Genomic DNA, 27,906 nt, shown 5'->3' on the forward strand with positions numbered 1-27,906 from the left:
AACCCAAGCATAGATGGTCAATTAATATATGATAAAGGAGCCATGGATATACAATGGGGAAATGACAGCCTCTTCAACAGCTGGTGTTGGTAAAACTGGACAGCTACATGCAAGAGAATGAAACTGGATTATTGTCTAACCCCATACACAAAAGTAAACTCAAAATGGGTCAAAGACCTGAATGTAAGTCATGAAACCATAAAACTCTTAGAAGAAAACATAGGCAAAAATCTCTTGAATATAAGCATGAGGAACTTTTTCCTGAATGCATCTCCTGGGCAAAGGGAAACAAAAGCAAAAATTTACAAATGGGACTACATCATGCTTAAAAGCTTCTGTACAGCAAAGGACACCATCAGCAGAACAAAAAGGCATCCTACAGTATGGAAGAATATATTCATAAATGACGTATCTGACAAGGGGTTAACATCCAAAATATATAAAGAACTCACATATCTCAACACCCAAAAAGCAAATAACCCCATTAAAACATGGGCGGAGGATATGAACAGACACTTTTCTAAAGAAGAAATTCAGACGGCCAACAGGCACATGAAAAGATGCTCCACATTGGCTAATTATCAGGGAAATGCAAACTAAAACCACAATGAGATATCACCTCACACTATTAGGATGGCCAACATAGAAAAGAATAGGAACAACAAATGCTGGCAAGGATGTGTAGAAAGGGGAACCCTCCTATACTGCTGGTGGGAATGTAAACTAGTTCAATTGTTGTGAAAAGCAATATGGAGGTTCCTCAAAAAACTAAAAACAGAAATACCATTTGACCCAGGAATTCCACTCCTAGGAATTTACCCTAAGAATGCAGCAGCTCAGTTTGAAAAAGACATATGTATCCCTATGTTTATTGCAGCACTATTTGCAATAGCCAATATATGGAAACAACCTAAGTGTCCATCAGTAGATGAATGGACAAAGAAGATGTGGTACATATACACAATGGAATATTACTCAGCCATAAGAAGAAAACAAATCCTACCATTTACAACAACATGGATGGAGTTAGAGGGTATTATATGCTCAGTGAAATAAGCCAGGTGGAGAAAGACAAGTACCAAATGATTTCACTCATCTGTGGAGCATAAGAACAAAGCAAAAACTGTAGGAACAAAACAGCAGCAGACTCATAGAACCCAAGAAGGGACTAACAGTTACCAAAGGGAAAGGGACTAGGGAGGGTGGGTTGGAAGGGAGGGAGAAGGGGAATAAGGAGCCTTACAATTAGCACACATAACATAGGGGGGACACGGGGAAGACAGTATAGCACAGAGAAGACAAGTAGTGACTCTGTAGCATCTTACTGTAATGGGGTATATGGATGGGGGGAATCCAGTAACCACAATGTTGCTCATGTCATTTTCTCTTTAATGTCTCTCAAGAGTGTCTTATAGTTTTCAGGGTATAGGTCTTTCACTTCTTTGGTTAGGTTTATTCCTAGGTATTTTATTCTTTTTGATGCAGTTGTGAATGGAATTGTTTTCCTGATTTCTCTTTCTATTGGTTCATTGTTAGTGTATAGGAAAGCCACAGATTTCTCTGTGTTAATTTTGTATCCTGCAACTTTGCTGTATTCAGATATCAGTTCTAGTAGTTTTGGAGTGCAGTCTTTAGGGTTCTTTTTGTGTACAATATCATGTCATCTGCAAATAATGACAGTTTAACTTCTTCTTTACCAATTTGGATTGGTTGTATTTCTTTGTTTTGTCTAATTTCCGTGGCTAGGACCTCCAGTACTATGTTGAATAACAGTGGGGAGAGTGGGCATCCCTATCTTGTTCCCGATCTCAGAGGAAAAGCTTTCAGCTTCTCGCTGTTCAGTATGATGTTGGCTGTGGGTTTATCATATATGGCCTTTATTATGTTGAGGTACTTGCCCTCTATGCCCATTTTTTGGAGAGTTTTTATCATGAATGGATGTTGAATTTTGTCAAATGCTTTTTCAGCATCTATGGAGATGATCATGTGGTTTTTGTCCTTCTTTTCGTTGATGTGGTGGATGATGTTGATGGATTTTCAAATGTTGTACCACCCTTGCATCCCTGGGATGAATCCCACTTGGTCGTGGTGTATGATCCTTTTGATATATTTTTGAATTTGATTTGCTAATATTTTATTGAGTATTTTTACATCTACATTCATCAGGGATATTGGTCTGTAATTTTCTTTTTTGGTGGGGTCTTTACCTGGTTTTGGTATTAGGGTGATGTTGACTTCATAGAATGAGTTTGAGAGTATTCCCTCCTCTTCTATTTTTTGGAACACTTTAAGGAGAATGGGTGTTATGTCTTCTCTGTATGTCTGATAAAATTCCGAGGTAAATCCATCTGGCTCGGGGGTTTTTGTTCTTGGGTAGTTTTTCGATTACCACCTCAATTTCTTTGTTCATAATTGGTTTGTTTAACTTTTGTGTTTCTTCCTTGGTCAGTCTTGGAAGGTTGTATTTTTCTAGGAAGTTGTCCATTTCTTCAAGGTTTTCCAGCTTGTTAGCATATAGGTTTCACAGTAGTCTTTAATAATTCTTTGTATTTCTGTGAGGTCTGTCGTGATTTTTCCATTCTCATCTCTGATTCTGTTGATGTGTGTTGATTCTCTTTTTCTCTTAAGTTTAGCTAGAGGCTTATCTATTTTATTTTCTCTAAGAGCCAGCTCTTGGTTTCATTGATTTTTTCTATTGTTTAATTCTTCTCAATTTTATTTATTTCTTTTTTGATCTTTATTATGTCCTTCCTTCTGCTGACTTTAGGCCTCATTTGTTCTTCTTTTTACAATTTTGATAATTGTGACAGACTATTCATTTGGGATTGATCTTCCTTCTTTAAATATGCCTGGATTGCTATATACTTTCCTCTTACAACTGCCTTCTCTGCATCCCACAGAAGTTGGGGCTTTGTGTTGTTGTTGTCATTTGTTTCCATATATTCCTTGATCTCTATTTTAATTTGTTCATTGATCCATTGATTATTTAGGAGCATGTTGTTAAGCCTCCATGTGTTTGTGAGCCTTTTTGTTTTCTTTGTACAATTTATTTCTAGTTTTATGCCTTTGTGGTCTGAAAAGTTGGTTGGTAGGATTTCAATCTTTTTGAATTTACTGAGGCTCTTTTTGTGGCCTAGTATGTGGTCTATTCTGGAGAATGTTCCATGTGCACTTGAGAAGAATGTGTATCCTGTTGCTTTTGGATGTAGAGTTCTATAGATGTCTATTAGGTCCATCTGTTCTAGTGTGTTGTTCAGTGCCTCTGTGTCTTTACTTATTTTCTGTCTGGTGGATCTATCCTTTGGAGTGAGTGGCGTGTTGAAGTCTCCTAAAATGAATGCATTGCATTCTATTTCCTCCTTTAGTTCTGTTAGGATTTGTTTCACATATGCTGGTGCTCCTGTGTTGGGTGCATATATATTTAGAATGGTTCCATCCTCTTGTTGGACTGAGCCCTTTATCATTATGTAATGTCCTTCTTTATCTCTTGTTACTTTCTTTGTTTTGAAGTCTATTTTGTCTGATCCTAATATTGCAATACCTGCTTTTTTCTCCCTGTTGTTTGCATGAAATATCTTTTTCCATCCCTTGACCTTAGTCTGTGCATGTCTTTGGGTTTGAGGTGAGTTTCTTGTAAGCAGCATATAGATGCATCTTGCTTTTTTATCCATTCTATTACTCTGTGTCTTTTGATTGGTGCATTCAGTCCATTTACATTTAGGAAAATATGTACTTATTGCCATTTCAGGCTTTAGATTCGTGGTTACCAAAGGTTCAAGGTTAGCTTCTTTAGTATCTTACTGTCTAACTTAACTCACTTATTGAGCTGTTATAAACACTGTTTGGTGATTCTTTTTTTCTCTCCCTTCTTATTCCTCCTCCTCCATTCTTTGTATGTTGAGTGGTTTATTCTGTGCTCTTTTGTGTTTCCTTTAACTGCTTGTGTGGGTAGTTGATTTTATTTTTTGCCTTTAGTTAGTATTTGCTTGGTCTCCTTTCTTTTCTGTGATTTTGTTTTCTCTGGTGACATCTATTTAGTCTTAGGAGAACTCCCATCTAGAACAGTCCCTCTAAAATACCCTGTAGAGGTGGTTTGTGGGAGGCAAATTCCCTCAACTTTTGCTTGTCTGGGAATTGTTTAATCCTTTCTTCATATTTAAATGATAATCGTAGTAGATACAATATTCTTGGTTCAAGGACCTTCTGTTTTCATTGCATTAAATATATCATGCCATTCTCTTCTGGCCTGTAAGGTTTCTGTTGAGAAGTCTGATGATAGCCTGATGGGTTTTCCTTTGTAGGTGACCTTATTCCTCTCTCTAGCTGCCTTTAAAACTCTGTCCTTGTCCTTGATCTCTGCCATTTCAATTATTATGTGTCTTGGTGTTGTGCTCATGTGATTTGATATTAATGATAACAAAATAAAAACAAATGGGTGGAAGTTATGAGCAGACACCTCACCAAACAAGATATACAGAGAAAGATAAGCATTTGAAAATATACTCATTACTTTTCATTAGGGAATTGAAAATTGAAACAGTGAAATAAATACCTCTCCACACCCATAAGAATATCTAAAATTCAAAAAAATATATATATATTTCAAATATCAAGTTCTAGAATGGGTGCAGCAACCATTCATTGCTCTGCTTCTGAAAATGGTGTGGATACTCTGGCTAACTGTACGGTCCTATAACATTACACCAGCTTACTGTTAAGCCCTTGCATTCGCACTCAGGATTTTTACCCCACTGATTTGAAAACTTTTGTCCATTCAAAACTCTGCATGGAACTATTTACAGAATATCCATTCACAATCGCCCCAAATTAGAAACCACTAATATACCCTTCAATGGATGAATAAACAAAATACAGTAAAAATAATGGGATAACACCAAATCACAGAAAGAACTACTGACACAAGTGACATTAATCATTTGAAAGGCATAATGGTGAATGAATACAGTCAGTTTCAAAATATTGCATATCGCATAATTCCGTGTATATAATAACATTCTCAAAAAAACAAAAGTACAGCAGTGGAGAACGTATCAATGGTTGCCATATATCAGCACATACTGGGGTTTGGGAAGAGTGTGATTATAAAAGGGCAGTAAGAGGGAGTTCTTTGGATGGTGTGTCCTAATTGTGTTAGTGTTTACAGGAATCCAAACAAGTGTTTTAAAAACAAGACTGTATATAAAAAAAAGTCAATTTTAGTATATATTAAAAAAGCCAAATACATTAGTAAACATTATATATATATGTATATTATGTTATGTTGTTTAAAACCAAGCAAAAAGTCCTAAACTACAAGTAAATTAAGGACTGCCAAGAAACGCCTAAGGATGAGATTAATCAACTATAATAAAACGCACGATTTGGAAGAGCGGGGAGTGGTTGGTTATACGGAGAAGGTGATGAGAGAGTGGGCAGAAAGCAAACCGGCAGGTCTTGGAAACAGCAAGAGGAACCATCAATGGTGGCATGAAAAAGTATCAAGAGGAAGGCAAGAAATGGGGAAAGCTCAGGGAACCGGTTTAAGAGGAAAAAGGACCAACTTCGGATCAGAGCGGATGCATTGGCCCCCAAGCAGGGTTTGGAAATGGTCGGGGGCGGTGGGAGAAAGTTTGGGGATGCTTAGTTTGGGATGAGCAGGGAGGGAGAAACGAGAAAGGCGGGCACACAGCACTAGGCCAGCGGGAGAGGCAGGCTATTTAAGCGACGTGGCCGGCAGTACTGCAGGCCCCCCGGCAGGGCGGCGCCGGGACGCGGGCGTTGCGCGGCAGGGGGGCGCCTCGCGCTCTCCTCGGGGATCTGGTCCGCGGTGCGCGTGTGTCTGCGAGCACGCGCGCTCCGAGCCGGGTCTCCTCTGGGCGGAGACCGCGCACGGCGCGCGCCCGAGCGCGAGGGGCAGGGGCGGGGCGCGGCTGCGACCGGTGACGTCAGGGGAGCGCGCGCCGTGCAGCCGCGGGCGGAGCCGGGAGGCGGGCGCTGCGCGCGGCCGCGGGCGGAGCGCAGGGGCGCGAGGGGCGGAGCGCAGCGCGGGAGGAGGCGGGGGAGGAGAGGACCCCGAGTCGGCGAGTGGCAGTTGGGGAGGGGGCCGCGGAGCCGAAGCGCGAGCCAAACAGCTGATCTGATTTTTCTTTAAAGCAAGAGAAAATGGAAGTCGGGTAGAGGCAACTGCGGCGCTGCGGGCTGGCCGAGCGGAGCGGCGCGGCAGGTGAGACGGCGCTGGCCGCGGTGCTGCTGGCGGCAGCACGGCCGGGGCCGGGGACGAGGCAGGTGCGCTGTCCGAGCGCGAGCTCCGGGGCCTTCGCTGCTTCGCGGCGAGGCAGGTGGGCGCAGAGGCCGGCCGGCCCGGGGCCCAGGGCGCGGGGACGCAGTGGGCAAGGGGGTCGCGGGGCTCGCGGCGCGTCTGCATTGCGGGCTCGGTTCTGGACCCCGCGGGCGCCGCGGCCACCGGCTCCGGCCCGGCGCGGTGCGCGTCTCCCGGGCTCCGGGGCCCCTTAGCTGTCTGCACTGGAACGTGATGACAGGCGTTGGGGGACCGTCCATGTGGGCGCGCCGGGGGTCCCGCAGCGCCTGCAGACTCTCCGGCACTGCACGGCCGGGAGCAGCGCTTGAGGCCGCGAGCCGGACGCCCGCGCTGTGGCTGCGTGGGCCACCGCGGCCCGGCCCACCGCTCCCTCGCCCCGCTGAGTCTGGGCGGACAGCAAACGAACCGTTAACGCAATTTGGCTTGGAACCCGGAGGCCTTCCCTAGTATCTTCCCACTGGAGGGGAAAAAATTGCATCCACTGTGCTTTAAGTGCCCCTTTAAATTTGGGAGATGTCAGTGATGTCATCATTAACAAAAACTTTCCTTCATTGGACACAACCGCTCAAGTGTACCCTCCTCCCGGTGCAGCTAGTGCAGCCCTTAGAGAATCTTTGCAATAAGATGGATTTGCCTTTGCTTTCTAAATTCAGCAACCCTATATAAGTGAAAATGGTTTTTGTTTTTATTTATTGGCTTGAGAATTAATAGATTTGAGAGTCACTTAAGAGAAACTTGTTAGATCTCCATTGATCTGGAAATGCTTCATCAACAGCACAGGGATTCAGGGGAAAGTCCTTCATGACACATGCTTATTGTCTTCCCTCATCTTTGTAAATGAAAATGAGTCCTGAGATGAAAAATTGTAAAAGCTCTTTGATGTGGGAGATGTTGTGTCGAGGGAAAGGTGGACAGTGTGGCCTAAATCTTTATAGGCCTTGATTGCTTCAGGAAAACCGCAGGTCTCCTCCTTTATTGCCATCTCCCCCTCCTCAAGAAAGGGTCTGGGGGCAGCCTGCCTTGGGGAAAGGGGTGGCAGCTTCTCAGGGGTCCTCCCTGCCTTTCATTTCCTTACCATAGCAGCTGTGTGTCCCGCCAGCCTCCAAGGCCAATTCAACACCCAAAGAAGGTGAAGAGAGGGCAGAGGCTGCAGACCTAACTTGTACAGCACACCAAGTTCTGGAGCAGCATTCCATCATTATTATGTGTGAGTGAGTTTTTCATTAGTACTGTTAAGAGAACAAAAGTAAGCAAGCTCCCGAGACAGTCTGCTTCTCTACTTAAGTCTGTTGTATCGAGGCTTTTCAATAAGGGACAGAAATATTGACATTTTTGTATATAATAATTAATGACTACTTCTAATTAATTAAAATAAGCTCAAATCATTAGTGTGATCATATTGGGTCTGTAAGGAGTTTAATACCGTATGCCATGCACAAGTTTGAGTCTGGTCATGACAGTGAAGCTTTCGAACCCTTGATCAGTGTGAAGAAAATGGGTTTACTTTAGCCCCTTGATGTTCAAGATAGCAGCGGATGGAAACCATTGCTTTCTGGAGACTTGCCAGGTATGAGTTTCAGCCTGGACCCTGTGTGACAGGTGTCCCTCTTAGGAAGTAACTAGTGAGGCCTTCAGCCCTGGTGGTGGCCAGCAGTAGAGGTGTCAAGAAGCTGAACTGTCTGTCTGTTCTCACCTTTGGAGAGGGGGAGTGCTGCAATCTTGGAAGAACGCAGTGTGTGCTGGGCCCTTTCCTCGTGGAGGTGCCAAATTTGTTCACCATGGTAAGGCGGAATGAGACAGGAAGCCTTGCAGCAGAACTGTCTCCAAATGTGCATCTTCTTGGTGACTTTGACCCTACGGCATATAGTCGCTTCAGAACTTGAGCTTTTAAGTCATGGTTGAGATAGATTTGTCTGTAATTGAAATATGCTCAATAGTATTAAAATTGTTTTTTAAGGCTCTGGGCTATAAGTATCTTTAGAAATTGACTCTGAAACCACTCTGGCCACATACCTTTTTTTTTTTTTCCACCGGTCGACCTGTGAAGATATTAAGATAAGTGTTTTTAATTTAGCTCACTGCAGTACTTGTGAAAATACAAATGCAAATGTTTCCACTAAATCCTTAAGTATTTATCACTTCTTTCCCATAACATTTCAAAAACAATCATTCTAAAGCCTTTCCCCACCCCCTTACGCTTAAAGCATCATGTCTTCCGTTTCTAAGAAGCCAAAATTGCCTTGGCGTTTCTTTTGTTCCCTTTGGATCTTAAGGTCATTTACTCCGGTCTTACGCCCGGAGAATAAAGGCTGAGTCAGCTCCCGCGGAGCCAGCAGGGGGCGTGCTGAACGCGGCTTGGCGGGCCTCTACCTGAGCCACCTTGGGAAAGGATGCGCGGTGGGGGGAATGTGCGCGTGCGCGTGTGCGCGTGCGCGTGTGAGTGTGCACGTGTGTGCGCCCCACTTCTGTGTGCCTGTCGCCGAGGAGTAGAAGCTGGAGGAAGCACAGGAACATCCTTGAGGATGGACGCAAGCCAGAGGTTTTGGCTTTCCAGAGGTTGTGCCTTCCATGGTGCAGGGAGGTTGTTTTCATGACTTCATGCCTTTGGAGAGTGGTGGATGGTTCTAGTCTGAAAATTCAGTACCTTCTCAGACTGTGGAAGGGAGAGCTCAGGCTGGGGACGGAGCAAGTTGGCCTCATGGACGTTCGGCCTCCATTCTGGTGCTGACGAGGGCATAACGATGCCAGCCGGGACAGCTGGTGGAAATGCCCCTTGTAAGTTTCCTACTGGGTTTGACTCTTATTGACTTGCTGACTTAAACCCTGAGCCTGTGTGTCAGTGGCATCTCCCAGGGGCTTTATTTGCCTGTCTTGGTAGTGTTATTGGCCTTAGGGTTTCTCTCATGGAGAAAAGCAAATGTTTAATCACTGTACATTTTTTTTTCTCATAAAAATGAAAATGGGAGACAACTGTGCTTTTCACTTAAATGTGCTTAATCTGACTTAACTGTGTTGCCAGGTTATTCATAAGCAAATTCCCTGTGAGGCTTCGTACAGGAAGTGAACCTAGAGAGGCAGGCTCCTAAATGGAGGGCATCTTGCCGAACTGGGGTGGGTGTTGCCTGGGGCCGGGATGATCATCGCAGTGCCGACATGTAATACTGAAGACCAGACTCTTCTCTCTTCCCCAGGTTCTCATGGAGCCTGCATGCATCACTCCTTGAAGGGGATAGATCTTCCCCTAGAGAACTATCTCCATGCTATGACTGGATATTCATTTATATTTCTTATTTCATTGAAAATATATATAACCAAATTTTTGGTTTCAGAGGGGCAAGTGGGAATAATTTTATTTTCAGCTTTGTGCTGAACCAGGTCTTTGCTTGGAGCACTTTAAAAGGTTGCAAGCGGAGTGCACGAAATAAAAAAAATAGGCCACACCTGACCCTTTTAGAAGATGTCCATCTCTAACTAAGGACAACCACAGAATATCTTCAAAGGGAAACACTGAGATCCAGAGGCATTACATGGAAACAAAATATGCTGGGTTCTTTTTGTATTGTGTCTAGTTTGAAAATATTTTACCCTTGAAATTTGGAGGTACAGTCTTAGTGCCCTTGGTAGCCTGCTGCATCCCCCAAATAGTCTGTCAGACCAGGAATAAAATGGCCTTAATACAGATGAGACACAGTGAGCAAGGGAGGAGCTGCCTTCTCCACTCTTTAGGGACAGAGTTCTTTATCATTCATAGTACCAGACTCAATAAGTGGGCTTAAAATGAGTCTTTAAATTTTGAAATCGAGAGATGGGCTGGATGCAGCCATATTATCTACCCGCATTGTAGAGGTGCTGTGAAATGGCTGGTTTGTGCTTAGTTATCTCTTGCCCAGGAGGTCGGGGTTGGTATAGACCCTACATTTCCTCCTGCATCAGACACAGCCAGGCATGGCCCAGTCATGCTCTGGGCTCCTTGTGGGAAAAGGAGAGAGTTAACCTCACATGTCTCCAAGACCTTAACTAGTAAAATGGCATGATTCCAGGAAATCCCAGTCCTTGATATTACAGGTTTCTGCTACCCAACATCTCACATTCTGAGAAGTCAAATGTGCATTAATACTAATGCACATTCTAAATATGTTTCTCTTGGTTTAAGCAGATAAGTCTAAAGTAAACTAATTTTCTAGGTTAGAAGGACTGTGAGTTTCTCCTAGCAAATATTTTCTCTTTGAACTTAGTTTACTCTTACATACTTTTTCCATATAAATATAATGAAAATTTGATGTCTGAATGAATATACATGAGTCAGATGCTATATTGATTTTTATGAGATATAAAATGAGACCTTTGAAATTCATTTCCTTTTTGTTCAGCATTTCGTTCGATTGTTTTATTAGATTACTGTAGAGTTTTACACGATGCTATGGACTAGGGTGAACATACTGCCAGCTCACCCTTGGTAAGATGAGATTAAGTTTGTCAGTTACTGAGACAAGAGTTTAGTAGGAGCTCACCACAGAAAGATGTCTGTGGGACAGGAGCAGATGTCCCAGGTGCTGCCCCTGCCAGGCTGAGTCTTGTTACCTCTGAGAAGACCCTGCTCTGCTATGCTTGAGGCTGACATACTCATGATTTACCCAAATCATCTCTGGGCTTCCATTTTAGGAATTGTCCTTGACCTGGGGCTCTCCTGGTTCTTTTAAAGTAAGCTTCAGGTTGGCCTGCCATTTCCTTGTTGTGGAAGAGACACAATGTACTGTGTCCTGGGACGTGATGTGCCCCTCCTCCCACAGCCCACCCTCACTTGAGGGGTACCCTTTTACCTTGGGGGTCCAAAGACTATGTTACAATCCATTTCCCTACAATTCCTGTAATGACAACTTGAAGCCTGGAGGAAATGTATTACGTGTGAGAAACACATTTGCATGTGTAATTTTTCATTTAAAATTACAAATTAAAATTCTTTTAAAAAATATATATATATACACCTAAGATATATATAGTTAACTTTAAAAAAAAATAAATCAATTGGAATATTTGTTTTGGTAGTCTTTTAAATAATATGCCATCTCTTGAAAGAAACACCACTCAACAGGGACAGGTTGCCAGCTGACTTGGATGGGGTGACCAGCTGTGTGACCTTGGGCTCAGTCGCAGGTGACCTCAGAAGGGAGAATATTTGCTCTGGTTCTCCGGCAGGTTTTGGGGGAGGAGTGGGTGGGAATAAATGAAATGAGTTCTTAAATTCTAAAGAGCAATCAACAGTTCCAGTAAGGGGATCTGGAGACAGTATGTCTATCTCATTCATCACTAGCCCAGTTTTTCTTCCTTGTTAGTTGAGGGATTTATAGTTTGCACTTGTACTCAAGGCATTGCTTGGATAAACCTGCTTTGACTTCTTTGTAGAGAAAGGAGGAGGACGCCTGGGTAAGAAGGATGGATGATCATCTGTGGCTTAGTGATTCTTGCAGTTCATCTCAATTGTTAGCCAGCTCTGTTAAAAATACTAAAGAAAGTTCCTCTAAATCAGAATAAATTACATAACTCCCTGAGAATTTGGCTGTGTCTCCTCTGCCTTGGGCATATGAATAGTAATGTGAATAGTGGGTCCCCAAGGGCTCATTGGATGGAAGAGTTATAGGGGACATTTTTCTTACTTGCAGAGTTTATGAAAGATGAGTTATGTACATGAACAGCTTGGGGGTGGGGGAGGAGAGAGAGAAAAGCATTCCCACGTGGAGTCCTGCCAGTCAGTGTCAGTGAGGGGCAGTGACCGAGGTCCTGCCAGCACAGGCGGTCTGACATCCCCCCTGGGGAGATGCATGGCCAGGCTGATGTACACACCACTCTCCCCACCCTGAAACCTTGCAGGGCCTGCTGTGGTTCCTGGAGGGTGGCTTTCAGGCCATGGACTATCTCTTACTGTTGGTGTTGACTGAGTGAAGCATACAGAGGTCTCTGGGCCAATTCAGTGATGACACAGGCCCATGTGGAAGGAAGTGGCTCCTTTGCTGGCCTTGTTGAGTATTAGGCTGAGTGAAAACTCTCTGGGTAACTGTTTAACTTGGCACCATGGGTGTGCAGTTGTGGATAGGCAAATTGAAAGAGAACTGGATCTCTTGGGAATTTGTGGCCTGGAATTTCAAAGATGGGTTTCAGTTCATGGACCCACCTCTTGATTATTCCCTTTGTAAGGTGTCTTGTCAGAGGTACTGATCGAGCTCCAGGTCCGCTTGGCGGGAAGTGGCCAGTAGACTCTGTGTTGTCAGCTGTGGTGTATACTGTCAGCCTGGGAATCTGTCCACATCTTCTGACCTGGCGAGGTCAGTAGGGTTTCCCCAGGTTTCTTCTACTGAAGATGACTTATTCCATGGACTGTCTGGTAGGCAGGGTGTTCAGAAATGCACTATCACAAAGGGTGTCTAAGGCTTCAGGAGCCCTGGACAGGGGTCAATACGGGTAGGAAATGCCCCTGCTTAGTATTTGGGGCTTATTAGTAGAAGATTGTGTGTAGTTGCATTTAAATTAGCCTCCTTCTGTGCCTGGGGAGGACTACAGGGCCAGAAACATGGACATGGATAAGTGTGTGTGTAGTCCTGCGGACACCCTGGAGAAGGCCAGGCCTGGCCTGCTGGGAGAAAGCCAGCCCAGAGATGGCCTCCTTCTCACTTTAGCCCCTACTTTGGGCACATTTGTCAGTCTTAATTTCACATGTAGAATGAAGAAATGTCGCTGTCTGACCTTTGACATTCAATTTAACTCCATGATTTCATGCAAAATAATTTCCTAGTTCTCTCCAAGTGCTGACTGATCAGGACACAGAAAGCCTTCCTCATGGCTGTGAGAGAACAGGTAGGAAAATATGGGTGTATCTTATAAATATTTGTATCCATTTTTCAGTTGGAGGAGAATGCAGAGTATTTTAACAAGTATTTATACTTAGAAATGAGTTGTGCAGACAGTTTCTCTTTCTGACTGTAAAGCGCCTTGAGGAGAAGGCTGTGCAATAGTTCTTATAACATCTCTGAGGTGCCTTATTCAGAATGGGCTCTTACTGTGTTTGTTGAATGCATTTAGTAGTCCTACAGGAATTAAAATTAGAAATTTAATGATTCTTTCCAGAATTGTTCCACTCCTATGAGTTCAAAAGTGTTGCAGTTGAGAATGTGGCTTATGTAAAATTTGAAACATTTGCAAACTTTAGCCCCCAGTTTGGTAGTGTGCCAAATGAACAAAACCCAGATTGTTTACTGATTCACTGTGATGGGACTTATTTGTCAAACAGCAAGAGCCTGTGATCTAAGATGAGTTATAGTTGCATATTTTCTGTTACATGTATCACAAATACTGTATGCAGTCTTAGGAAATATTAGCTACATTTGTTTGATAAGACAAATTATCTCACTCTTGAGTTTTAAAACCTCTCCCGCCTGCCATGATTTTCCCTGTCTGGTGTTGCAGAGGGGCCTTAAAGGACAGTGTGCTATCCATGCTGCGGGGTGTGGGGCCTCAGGGCTGACACTTCCTTTGGGCCTCCCTCCATGCCCTGATGATTCTAGCCAGTGACTCTGTCTGCAATGGTCCCCTGCCTTCTTCCTACATGCCATTGCTCTCTCAGGGGCTCATCTCCCTGTTCTAAAGGGTTCCCAGGAGGCTGCTGGGCCCTCAGACCCCACCTCTCTGTTCCTGAGCAAGCTTGTCACCTGCCTTAATATTATTTCAGTTTGGCAAGAGAATAAGATTTACCCAATTTCCCATAATGGAACAGAAACATGACACCAGGATGCGCAGGTCTGTCCCCAGGGTATTGAGTAGGAAACCATGCTTCGTGGATTAAAGTACTGCTAGGAAATTTTTCTTCTAAGTAATTAGCCTTCTCTGTTGTCGTCCCTCTCGGCGTTCTCTGTCCTGCGGAAGTTGCCTGAAGAGGAAGGGAGCCACTGTGCCCGTGATAAAGTGAGGCTTGCAGTTAAACACTGCTGGCTCAGAGGGAATGTCTGTGGTCCTTCCTCTCCCTGCACACGCTCTGGGTGTGCCTGGGCTGTCTCTGGAGACCAGATGTGGGGCCCTGGAGGAAGATGAGGGCTGATATCGCCAAGGAAAAGTATGCAGTCGAGTATTAACCCTCTGTGGTACAGGAGTGCCCAGGGCAACAGAGAGGAGCCAGTTAAGTGTTTAAGGGTGGGGTGAAGCAGTCTGGAATCACACCCAGACCCAACGACCCCAAAGTGCCATAGTCTTCTTAACAAGGAAGAAGAGAAGCAGAGACATCTGAGCAGGGACATGGTGGCCATGTACTCCCCAGCATGATGGGATGACCTGTCTAAATTTGCAGCTGCCAGTCCTGCAGCAGGGCAGGACCCCAGTCCCCCAGCCTCCCCAGTTCCTCATAATGCCCAAGAGGCACGCAGTGGCCTTTTGCCCTGGTTTCCTGGTGACGTTCCGTGGACCAGTGGAGGAAGACATGAGAAAGCATCCCTGGAATGGACACCTGGCTGTCCAGCATAAATCTCCACCAAGAGTGCTGGCCTGGGCTGAGCATGGGTGACATAAGGAAGAGTGGGACACTGCATGATTTTGGGGCAGCGACCAGGGTGGCGGGGAGGCCACGCCCCAAGGCACCACAGTGCAGAGCACAGACAGGCAAGGGCCAATGGCCTCCTCCACAGCGGCCAGGCAGGGGTGGGCAGTCCCACAGCCCAGGCTCATTCTTGGGGGAAGGTAGAGTCCTGCACCACCCCGGCTTCGGTTCCTCCGCCTGGACAGGACGCTGCCCTTTGTAAATTCTGTATGACTACAAATGTGAGAAACTTTTTTTTTTTGACGTTGCATTGTTAGTATAGGTACTTTTCAGAAACAACAGTAAAACACTGGAGGAAATGTAGGAAGAGCATAAGTCATTTGGGGACATACTGTTTAGCATGAAGCTGTGAGATGACTCCCAGTGGCTCACAGAGGAGAAGGGCAAACAGATGTCTGCTGTTGGCCCAGGAAGTAAGCGTTAGACTCAGGGGCAGAAAGCTGGTGGGGGTCAACCAAAATCAGGCTGCAGGTCATTTTTGTGGGACCCCAGCAGGCATGAGGCCCCTTGTTCCTGGGGTTACCCCATGCCCTCTCGATGGATTACCATTTTCCCCAAATTTCTGGGCTGGTAAGATGAAAGGAGCTTATATTTGACTCCTCTGCTCATCCTGAGTGTTTTCAGATGCTTGGCCCCAGCCAGTCCCTTGAGTGTCTGCCGGATGGACCCCCACTCTCAGGACATCGAGTGGAGTGGTCTTTGTTGGGCCTCCACCCTTGCCGTGCACTCACTCTCTCTGGCCACTCCTGTGGAGTCCTGCATCCTCCGCATGCTCTGTTTCCCACAGTGTTCACAGGGGAGGAAGTAGGCACCAAGTCCCCATGGAGGAGTCGGTGAGTGCCCAGGCTAGTCAGGGCCAGGCAGCTCCAGTCTTGAGCCCCTGGACATGGGGCTATAGGAGAGGCTGTGCTGTGGGGCTGGACCCACTGGGTTGCATTTCTGTTGGTGCTGCCTCCTGCTGTGAGTCTCTGGCTGAGTCAGGGCATCTCACAGCCAGTGTCCCCACAGGTGACACCTGCCTCACAGGTGACAGCAGGTCCAGGGTGCCTGTCAGCTCCCTGTGGCTTCTCTCCCAACCCTTCTTCCTCAGGACAGCCCCAACTGCCTGCATATTAATTCCTTTCCAGCAGAGTTGGGGAGAGACCCGTCCCATCTCTGCAGCTTTTGGGGACTTTGATGAAGGATCTCACTGGTCTGAGACTCTTGTCTCATTGTGGAATGAGGTGAGACCAGGTGCCTCATGGGGTTGTTGCAAAGACTGCGGAGCCTGGTTTTCAGGAGCTTGCTGTTGAGTATTAGGATCACCTGGGAAAGTGGGGGATCACCTCGCCCAGGGTCTCCAGAGCAGATCCCGGCAAGTCCCTTCTTCATGAGTTCATGGGTTGCTGTAGGACGGAAAATAACCTGGAGCCAGAAAGGGCAATGTGGCCCCTTTAGGCAAACAGCAGAATTCACTTCTGTGCTTGCCTCTTTAGGGAGCACACCAAAAGATCATTCAGATCTTTGTCCAGTGTGCATCATTGACATTAATTTTTCATAGACTCCTGATGAGTTTAACAGGTGGAGGGGCTGGGTAGTTGAGAAGGCTGCTGCCATGAGTGAGCTCCACTTTGCTCTTCTGTTTTAGGGAAACATTTTGTAAGACATGCTCCTTCAGAAATTCTGAAGTCCAGAAAGATAAAGTGAATACAGAACTTCTTAAATCCTACCTGCCCCCCAGCCCCCAACCCACATCACCAACCTTCCTTGCATACAGAAAGGTGGAAGGGTGGGCATTGTGCTATATATAAATAGAGCTATACTATTTTTTGTTCCTTTTCCTCTGCTTATTCAACTTTTTTTTCCCCAAAAGCTAATATTTGCACAGGTTAAAAGAACTCAAGCAAATGTAAGTCATTTTCTTATCACAGATTCCAGTCCCTATCTCAGGAGTTAATTTCTCAGCTGTTTATTATTCCTGTGTATCTTTCTATAAACATTCTATGGATATCCAAATATGTATCTTTTTTCATGTGTTAACACATAGTATGCAATCCCCATTGTTCTCTATCATATTGGAGATTATTACATTTTTAGTCTGTAATATATGCTATTTAAAAGTATGCCTTTAAAATTTATTTTTAATAATGAAGCAATTATTGAATTTAAGCTAAATGTCTTATTTCTTGGAGTGTGAAAGTCTTAAGACACTGCTTTCCTGATTTGGGTAGGTCAGCTGTGGTTAACAACATAACCCAGAATACTCACTGACCTTCCCAGGGGTAGAACCGGTAGCAGGGTCTGCCCACATGTGGAAAGTGGTGCTTCTCCATCCACTTGACACACAGCCATGTGGGTTAGCTGGATGCTCAAGAAGAAGAAATGGATTTAGGGAGCAGCTATAGTCTCTTTCAGTTCCTGTAAAAAACTGTAGGATACATGTTTGGGAAAAACTATAGGATACATGTTTTCTAGGTGCCATGTGTGTAGAGTTTGTATCAACTCCCTTCTGCTTTGAAAGATGACTAAATTGTATGCCCACACTTCCTTTATCTTTCCTGCCATTTCTCCTGTCTTATTGTTTATAATTTCTTACATTGTCAAGATGCAGGCCATTTGCTCTCGTAGGTAATGTCAGTTTCCACAGTTATTTGGTCTTAGTGCAATATTTAAATAGATGCCAGGATCACAGACTGTCAGTGCTTTTATCAGTAATTCTAGAGGAATTCTCAAGGGCTTTCTTTAATTTCCTCTTTCAATTATCTGGATTTCATTATAGTTTGTTTGTTTTTATTTCCTGTTTTCTTTCCAAGTGGCTCATGAGACCCACCTGGAAAATTCTTGCAAATTCTTTCAAAATATGCCTGAAAATTAAAAAAAGATTATCCTCAAAATATCTCTGAATATAAAATTCTTGAGTTATATTATTTCCTTAAAACTCTACGTAGAAATATTTCTACTGTCTTTTAGCACTATTATTGTGGAAAAATTTGAACTCAGCATTCAGTTTAGTAATTTTGCCAACCTGTTTCTGGACACTTTCCGGAAAGTGATCTTTCTGTATCATTTTCTCTAAAACTAAGCACAGTATGTCCTTTAAATTGGCAGGGACAAGATACTTTATTTTAGAAGTTTCCTTCTATGCTGTCATTGACCTTTTTCTGTTAACAATCCAAGAATGTTAACTATGTTTAGTTTTTTTCTATGTCTCATCAGTCATGTCTTTGATAAACTTGGTATTTCATGTCCTTTCCCATTTCATTCACTTGTCTCTTGGGTTGATTATGTTTTTTCTATTATTTAATTGCTTCTAATGTGATTTTCATCCATACCCCATTTATTTTATTTTTTATTTCTCCATTTCTTTCCCAATGCTTCTTTCTGTTGGTTGATAACCTCTGATTTTTAAAATCTTTTTAGGAGAGAATGGTAGGCAGGATAATGGTCCTTCAAGGATGTGAATGTCCCAATCCCCAGAATCTGTGAATATGTTACTGTACATGGAAGAGCAGAACTGGAATTGAAAGAAAAAAATTGGATATGGAATTAATGTTGCTAATCAGCAGACCTTAAAATAAGGAGATGACACTGGATTACCTGGGAAGGCCCCGTGTAATGAGAAGGTCCTTAAAAGTCGGTGAGAGAGCCAGGGACGTGTGAGCATGAGCAACCCTCGCCCAGCTGTTGCTTGGGAGGCGACCATGAGCCAAAGCATGTGGGTGGCTTCCAGCTTCTGGAAAAGGCAAGGGAAAAGGTCAATCTTATGGTAGGCAGAATAATGACTCCCAAAGATACTCATGTCCTGATCCCTAGAACCTGTGATTATGTTATTTAATGTGGCAAAAGGACTTTGCACATGTGGCTGAGTTGAGTTTTGAGGTGAGAATCTCATCCTGAATTATCCAGGTGGGCCTGCACCGTGTCCAGAGGAGGCTGGTGGGTCAGCGTCGGAGAAGGAGATGTGGCAGTGGGAACAGTTTGGGTGACGTGGCTCCAGGAAGGCGGGCAGGCTCTTGAAACTGTAAGCATCAGGGAGCAGATTCTTCCCAGGAGCCTCCTCAAGGAAGGCCGCCTGGTAATACCTTGATTTTGACCCAGTGGGACCCACTTCAGACCTCCAACCTCCAGAGCTACGAACATCTCTGTTGTTTTAAGCCCCCACATTTGTGGTAGTTTGTTACAGCAGTAATAGGAACCCGAAAGAGACTGTGGGGAATAGGTCACAGACCTGCAAGTGCTTGCTCTCCTCTTCCTCCTCCCCGCCCCCCTTTCTATACCTGCCTCCCACTCTGGTTACCGGGTGATCTTAGTTATTTTGAATATGGTTAGTTCTTTGTTGAAGAATGGGTCTGGGGTGGGGGGTGTGCAGGGGCAGGGGTGGCACTGGGTGGTGCTCGCCTGGTTCCTTTGTGGCCCGGAATACACCTCCATGGTGCCTTCCCTCTGCTCAGTGGGGCGCTGTTCCCCAGACTTATGTGTTTAGGTCAGGTGCACCTCGAAGCAGGCCCTGTGTGTTTCTGTTTCATATTTGCTGCCTTCCTTTCTCTCTGTAAGAGGCCCAAGGGCACAGGCTGCGGTCTGCTCAGTGCCCCTGCTCCCATGATCATGTGGCTTTTCATGACCAGCCACAGGAAGGCCAGGCCATTTCTCCCAGGGGGCTTATCTTCCCCAGGCGTCAGCAGGTGGGCGCTGGCTTGCATCCATTCCTAATTATATTGGTTCTGGTGCACTCAGTGATTTGTGCTTTGTGCTTGTGTTTGTCTCCTTGATTTGTTGAAGGTGAAATGTATTTCTCTTTCTAGTTCTTTCTCTGTCTTGTTTCTCTTTTAAGTTGCCATGACCTAAGAAAGGTAGAGAAACTGCAAATTGAGGGTTGCTAACATAAAACTATTTAAAATTCAATGTTGAAAACAATCTCTTGGGCTTTCAAAGTAAGTGTTCAGGGCTAAACTATTTACCAAAAGCTGCTGTCTGGTGGACAGTTGTGTGGATCATTTATAATTTTGGGGTTTCTTTCCCAAGAAGAGTTTTTGTTTTATTCCAGAGCACTTTCTCACAAAAGCCCTTCTGTTAGATTAGACAAGCTATTGTATTAGAAATTTGGCATCCCTAGGCGCGCTAGGCCAGGCCTTCCTCTGCACAGAAGCCTGGGGGAAGGAGACAGATAGGTACCACACTGGACATCTGGCCCAGCCCTCCTCTGCATGTGAGGCCTGACTTTGCATCTGCTGTGGGCTTACCAACTTGGAAATCTACAGGGCCTTTTGGACATTAATCAATAAAACCTCGAATGAACACTTCCTGCTTTAATCACTAATGAATAGTAAATTGATGCTCTGATCTCTAAGCAGAGTAGCTGTCCCTGATTGCCACATGCTTTAGCAACATTATCTAGTTTAAATTCTACAGCCACATTGTGAGGCAGGTGTCACTGTTCGGGTGAGTCAAGTAAGGGGGAACACAGATTGCCAGTTGTCTATCTCACGAGACACAAGCTGTTTTCACGAACACTTGACTTAGTCCTTTACACGCAGGAGGGGCACACTTACTTTACTGGGTGGCATTGAAGCTTATGAACGTTTGCATTCTCTTAGGAGCTCTTTCTACGTGCAACTCAATTGGCCCAAACTGTATTTTGAAACAACTTACTTGTAATAATCTAAGACATGTTTCTTTGTTTTAAGAATTCAACTTTAAATAGTTTTATGTTAGCAACCCTCAGTTTTACAGAGTTTCTCCATCTTTCTTAGGACTTGGCAACTTAAAAGTAGGAAGGCCTGAATCCTGAGGAAGGGGAGTCATTGAGGGTTTTGCTGCAGCTAGACCCACTGTGAACATATAGCTCCTTCAGCCTGTTGCACCTGGGGCGCCTGCCAGCTGGGTGGTGAGGACGGAGATGAGCTCCCACCCTCACTGCCCCCAGCTGCTTTGGGGGGAGATCCACCATGAGCTAAAATAATAGGAAGCTGAAGTCTCTAAATGTTTCCCTTCTTCACTTCCTACCTTCCCATTTGTGGATACGCAGGGGTGATCAGTCATGAGGGTGAGTAACCGGAGAACTATGGCTTCAGAGAAGCCAGCAGGGCCGAGCCTCAAATCCCATAGACAGAAAATCACCAACAGCATCCAAGAATCAGTTGAAATGGCCAGACACCATCACTGTGCTATTGCACATTTGGAGAAAGGGCAAAATATTCCTGGCGTTTGGCAAGGACTGCATCCTGGGGTGCCCTGAACAACCAGAATGTGTGAGGTTTTGGGGAAAGTTAGCCCTCCAGTTGCTGGGAAGATGAGAGAATGAGCCATCCCTCTCCTGGTTTCTCTGGCCTCCCACAGTCAATGATTCATGTCTGGCATCAATTCTAGGACATTATTAGCCACTAACGCTTCAAAGATTGCTGGTTACCACTGTCCTTCTCTTTCCTTTAACACTTAGTTATTTGTTGTGCCTGTCTGTTCCATCCTCCTGATTGTCCAGCCATTCCATCACTTTATTCTTTCTTCCAGCTCCCTGGACTGGACAGCATGTTTAGTGCCCCCTTCCACTTTGCCGATGTGCCCTTTACCCAATCTACATCCAATCCACTATAAAACCTAGCCACTTTTTTTTTCTGTGATTGTATCACTCATCTTCATGAATTTTCTTTATTTACCATATCCTTGGTATTTTTAAAAGTGTCATAGTGTTTACTTAGGGTTTTGATCACTTTAAAAAAAAGCTTGACTCTATCACCTAAAACAACATGTTACACTTTCTGAGTAATAACTTGTTACTGGAACTTCTTGGTGGTGGTGGGCAGCTGGGGGTTTGTGCCTGGCCGCACCATTCAGTGGATCTGATGACGCCTGTCCTTGGGGAGTTGCTGTTTGTGTTTCTTTACTGGACTGCAGCCTCCTCTTTGGCTTGGCTTCATGGTGGCTACATCTGGCCAGCAAGGTTGTATTTGCTTCAGTCGGGTACCCGGGGTGCTGTGAGCCTGGGGCCATCTTGCATGTTAACTCCTTGGGCTGGTGGCTGTGAAGACTAGGTGGCTCTCTGAGCTGAGGGCCCTTGGAGCCTGTGCCCTCTCTCTTGTGCAGCTTGCATCCACAGTAGTGGGAGTGCTTTGTGTGTGACAGTGATGCAGCGGGTGGGTAGGTCAGGACGCGTCTAGCCACAGGCTACATCCTGAGGTCCTGTTGATCAGGTGGCTCTCTCAGAAGTTAGAAACAGCTTGGGAAGTGGAGCCTTCAAAGGACGGGGCAGTAACCAGTACGTTTATGAGCCACTGCCTGGGAAGGAGTGCCCAGGGAGCTGTTTCCTGACCGAGGGTTCCGTCGTGGCTACAGCAGTGCTGGTCCCACTGGGGAGCTCCATCAGCTGTGCAGAGACAAAGGACAGGGTTGGCTGACTCTTTACAATGGAGCAATTTGTATTTCCTGGACATTTACTTATTTATTGCTTTTTATCATCAACAAGATTAAAAATACAAAGCATCAGGTGTGGAAGAGCATATTATATTCAGGAGATGAGTGTGAGTCAGTGCAGAGAAAGGAGGGAGGCAATACACTGATGTCTGGAATATTCTTGAGCCTGTTACACAGATAACATGTAACTGGAGTTTCTTTTGCAAGCTCAATAATATAAAACTCTTAAAAGGAAGAGGCATAGAACATTTTAGACTATTGCCTGCTATTGGGGAACCATTACTTTAAGTTCGTGGGGCTAGACGCCCATATGCCTTGTCCCAACAGCACACTGTGTGGCTGCCTTGCCCCACCTTGGCTGCTGGCTTGCCTGCTCTCCCTGGGTGCACAACAGAGCCTTCCCTTCAAGCCCTAAGTGCTGCCTCTCCCTTGGCACCTGTTGATTTCCCTTTAAAAGCCCTGTTGCTCCTCACTCACTGCATCTTTACATCACATGCAGGTAAGGTCCCAGCTTCCAAAGGGCAGGTTGAAAGCCTCCACGTTTGTGAATCTCACCTATGTGTGCCTCCCTGGTGGTGATGGTGCTTTTCATAGTCATGACGTTGAAAGAGCTCTTTATATTTCACAAAGAAGATACACTTAGCTGTGTTGCAAGCCCTTGCACCATTAATCGCCCCCACAAAGCCTTGCAGTAATCCCCTTGTCCATGTGCACACAGAACATTTGGAAGTTTGAACTCATTTGTTGCTTCCCTGGCATGTGGTACTCATTACCAAGTCACTGTCACCTCCTTCTGGTAATAAAGGGTGGGGACATTATTAGTTGTACTTAGTGGAGGAGAACCTCCGTCTTGCTCTCTGCCATGTTACTGCGCCCCTTTGATCCTTTCTGTCATATACTCAGCATCAGAAAAGTGTGAGCCAGGGCCCTGCTCTGGGTGCTATTCTTCTGCATGCTGGCCATGAGGTGAAATTGTTTCAGGAGCATACAGCACCAATTTCCTGTATGTACTCCTGGAAGGGGGTTTGAAGTGGTCATGTGATTTTGTCAGAAGTTCCCCAGGTGTTCTCCTGTTACATGTTGAACTTTCTGTGCAGTCTGACCACGCCCTTTGCTCACCCTGACATACAGCACTCATTCCATGCAGCCTGATCCACCCAGAAGTGTGCAGAGGTGGCAGACCCACTGGGCATCCTGCCTTCACATCATAGTCTGGGGGAGGGCAAGGGAAGAATCTTGACTGTTTCCTTCAGGCCAGGAGCGGTGCGGCAACTCTCAGTGTTTCGTTGATTCTGCTCCACACTTAATCTTTCCCTAAATCGCACTGCCCTTGGCTTTGTGTCATCTCATTCATTCGACTGATGTTTTGTATAAACATTTTCTTTCTCATAAAAATAGTAAATACCCATTGGGAAAATACCTATCGGAAAAGTAGTTGTCCTGTATGCTAAGAATGTTTTTTTTCCTTTTTACTTGGCATTGTTTCTTGAGCCTTTTCCACATTATTAAATATTCTTCTTAAACTGAGGTTTCCGTGGCCACATGGCACTGCATTGACTGAATGCACTGTGGTTGGGGAACTGATTATTGATTGAGGGTTCCCTGAGGGCTGGGCACTGTGGCTTGGCTGTGGTTGTGCTCCAGGTCAGACAGATGGATGGTTTGTCACCAGTGCGGCGGTCACTGAAGATGAGAGAGCCACAGGTCTTGGCCGTTCCTGTTTCTGAGTGCCACTGTCAGCATTCTCCTGTCATTCCTGGTCTTTGGGTTTTCAGTCTAGTCTCTGTCACATATGCTCATTCCAGCTTTCTTAGTGACAGGATACCCAAAAAGTTGATAAGTCCCTATCCTTCCTCCATGAGCCACCACCACAGAAAAATAAAGGACCGCCTGGACCCAAGACAGAACAGCGGCCACCTGTGTCCTGGTGGGAAGAGCTAAGCCTGCTGGGAGGGAGGTGTGCAGATCGGATTCCTGAGATCTGGATCCCTTTGGGATTTGACTTGGGGGATATGGAGGAAGTCAGGAAACCTGGAATGGCAGGAGAGGCTGAGAAGATAGGAGATAGAGGCTGGAGGGACTGTGACCAACAGTGAATGGGCCACCCAGACGAGTAGGCCAGAGTGGCAGAGTTGGGGGGCAGGAGGCAGGGGAGTCTGACCACGCAGAGGGGTGAAGCCAGCTGGAGGCAGACGCTGGAGGAAGGAACCGCTGGAACAGCAAGTGCCTGGCATCCTGCCCTCTCAGGGCCATGTCCTGAGAACTGCCTCTGATGGGCCCCAGGTCTGTGGGTCCATTGTGCTCTGGAGTTCCAGAACAACAAAAACAACTCCCCCTCCCTCTGGGGGAGAGCTGGCTTCATGGAGTCAGAGGAGCAAGATGAGGGGTGCATGTGGCTGCCAGGCTGCCCCCCCCCAGCATTGCTGGCCAGGTCCTGAGGGTGCTCGTACCCAGCGGCCTGTTGCAAAGCTGGGCAGAGCAAGGACAGGAGAATCGGATGGGGTCCTGCTCAGTGGCGCCCTCCATTTCACCTCCCCTTGAGACAGAGGGTCCAGGGCATGGGACACGGTGTGTGCAGACAGTAGAGAAGCAGGTGTGTGCTGTCCAGGGCGGGGGAGAGGGCGACGATGCCAGGCAAGATGGGGAAGGCCAGCACATCAAAGAATGCTGCTTTTAAAAATTATTATTTTGAAGTAAGCAGTAAGATGGGAATGGAAGGGTGTTTGCATGGCAAGAAATCAATTTACTGATGGGAAATTTTCGGAAGGTATTTCCAAATGAGCAAGTGATTAAGGGTCATCATCCTTTCCTGATATTCAAATTTCCCATCAAAATGATTATGTCCCTGAAACTTTGGGTGGACTTTATAGAGAAGATTAATAAATTTTTACTTGAAAGTTGCAATTTATTTTTCCACTCAACCAAACTCACAGCCTTCTGCACCTGGCGGGGTGGTCCTCACCGAGGCCACATGTGTCAGCTGGGAGAGACTGACTCTGGGGCATCTCAGGGCGTCCGAGGTGGCTTTGGTGCAGAGCCGATCCCACACAGGATAGAGGTGCATTCTGGGACTTCATACCGTGGGTGACAGGCCAGGCCTGTAGCCCTTAAATTATTTTGTTTGAGTCATAGAACAGAAAACAGTAAGTAAATAAACAGGCCCACAAGAGTAACTGTGACACAGCCAGTGACTGTACACGGTCTCCGGGCTCAGCAAGGGCACATCTGACATGTTGGCCATTGCCTGCTGTAATCCTGTGAAGTGTAAGCGGTACAGACTCTCATTTTAAAGTTGTAGATTTTAAAGGAAGGGTTGGAATCATAGTGAAAAAAATCATTGTCAGAACATGTTTTGAAAAGACCAGTATTAATGAAGCCACAATTATTGTGTTTATTTTTGAGAAAAATTTTTACAAGTTTTTGTTACATGGGAGATGAAGGATCACCCAGCAGGTGGGCGAGAGAGTTGTTTCCATGTGTAAGAGGCACTTTGCCGCAGCACTGGCCTCCTTGGCCGGCAGGAGGGTAATCATGGGGGCAGTCTTCAGGCTCTGGGATTGATTTGCCTTCCTCTCCTTTCCATCATCAGGTGAGGTCTAAGATCTGCACAGGTGTAAGACTGAACAGGCAGGCACAGGGCTTAGGCTCAGCAGTGTCCCCACAAACCCTCATCCCATGCTTCCTGGGTACTGGAAGCGTGAATTACGAAGCATGTCACCTTAGCGTTTGGGTTCTTTGGGGGCAAGTAGCTAATACAAAACCATCTCCTGGAATGCAGTGAATTTGGGATTTTCTTCTGTTCTGCTCTTGCTGAAGTCAAGAGAGAGATGCTTTAAATAGGGAAGCAGCGATGTCATTCACAGGTGCCTTCCAAGCACTAAGTAGGTCAGGGTTTTGTCACGGTTTTGACGAGATCACAGGTGAGTCACCGTAAATTTGGAGAGAGTCACGAATCTTGTCAGAATTCAGAGTACATTTATGATCTAGTTAAATAGCATGCCTTGATTCTTGGCCCACAGGTTGTCCTTTTGGCCCCCTCGCCCCACACATGGCACAACCTCTGCTGAAACCAGCCAGCAGAGGGCTGGGTGCCCACTTGCCCTCACCACTGGCTGAGGAAAATCTTTCCTGCTTGACTGGTAGGAAAAACCAAGTCCTGGGGGTGGCAGGAGGGAACCATCTCTTCTTCCTTATGGACCGCTTCTTATAGAAGCATAACCCCACACAGAAAGCTGCACATCATAAATGTTCACACACTAAACACACCCAGATCAAGGTGCTGGCACCCGCAACCCTGCCTGGGGTAACTGCTGTCGTGGCTTCTCACACCATAGATTGGTGTGGCCTGTTAGTGCATTCTGTGCAGGACCTCTCACAGTGTGTGTGCCCTTCTGTCTGGCCCCTTTCCCTTCCTGATGTTTGCAGGGTTTGTCTAGGTCCTGGTGTGTGGCTGTAGCTCACTAATTCGCAATGCTGTGTAAATATCCGATACTCACTATTGGTGGGCATTTGGGTAGTTTCCAGTTTGGGGTCTTATAAATAGTATGGCTTTACTCATTCTGAAACATGTCTTTTGCTGAACCTTTGGGTATGTTTATATTGGGTGCATTTCTTGGAGTGGAATGGCTAGGTCACAGAGATTCATGGCTTCAGCTTAGTAAATACTCCAGCTTCTGAAAACCACACTCTCTCCAGCTGGTAGTAACCAGAATGAGGTTTTTCAGGTAGAGTATATAGAGTTATAGAGTGTATTTTGGGTTGATAATCAAGCAAGAATCTAAAAGTACTTTAGTTAGCAATTATTAGTAATCTGAGAGAAGAGAACTGGTCTTTAGAAAGGTGAATTCTGCACTTAAATTAGGAATTTTTATTCTTGTTTCTGCTTGTGCAACTCAGTTTACTAGGCTCAGATCATATCATCTACCAATAGATTGTGTCCTGCCCTTGACAAACCCACTCCAGGTGGGGAGTAAGAGACAGGATCATTAGGTGGGCAAAGGCAAAGAGGAACTGCCAAATTGTCACTGTCTGCTTGCCAGTTAGGCTGCAGAGGCTACATCTTGTATTAAGACATGTTTCAGAATGGCACTCAGATGCTAAGGGAACCCAGCACACAAGTCACATTTACGTAGCACTTCGTGATTTAAGCCAGCTTTCAGACGGCATCACCCCTCAGGGGAGCAGGGAGGGTGTTATCCTCTTCTCACATATGAGGAAATGAAGTTTGAGTTAAGTTCCTTGCCCAGGGTCTCAACATGACTAAGAAAAGGGAGCCTGGCCTCTGTTTTCTGGCCACAAACTCTGTGACGTTCTGTCGCCCCACAGGCCCTTCCTCCATTTGTCAAGCAGTAAATTAAAGGTGGTACTTTATTTTACAATGATTATTAGTACGTTTACCTAAGCAACTGGGTACTTTGGGCTTGGTGGTGGTTTGCCTTTACAACGTCTGTCTCACAGATGACAGAGAACTGTCTTCAGCAGTGGGATGTGACTGTCTGTTAGGTGGTCCTACCAGCCAGAAACCAACCTTTTGTTGTAATTTCAGGAATTTCAGGTAATGCGATGTAGTCCTACTGAGTAATGTGGAATCTAAATCTTAAAGAACATTTTGGCAGTAGTGTAG

General features: G+C 45.5%; 1 protein-coding gene across 8 annotated transcripts in view; it reads left to right on the forward strand.

Moving 5' to 3' along the window:
* The first annotated feature begins 6,016 nt into the window (after positions 1-6,016).
* OTUD7A (OTU deubiquitinase 7A) overlaps positions 6,017-27,906 on the forward strand; it is a 374,155-nt gene continuing 352,265 nt past the window's right edge. For 4 of the 8 annotated variants that reach the window (XM_037000632.2, XM_073227030.1, XM_073227026.1 and 1 more), the window contains exons 1-2: positions 6,017-6,223; positions 7,400-7,526. The gene's annotated coding sequence lies outside the window, so the exon portion shown is untranslated. Of the gene's footprint in view, positions 6,339-7,399; positions 7,527-27,906 lie in introns of all 8 variants that reach the window. The other 4 variants (XM_073227028.1, XM_073227033.1, XM_073227029.1 and 1 more) reach the window with 3 other exon arrangements.

The sequence above is a fragment of the Manis javanica genome, chromosome 18 (genome assembly GCF_040802235.1).
Source record: "Manis javanica isolate MJ-LG chromosome 18, MJ_LKY, whole genome shotgun sequence".
NCBI lineage: Eukaryota > Metazoa > Chordata > Mammalia > Pholidota > Manidae > Manis > Manis javanica.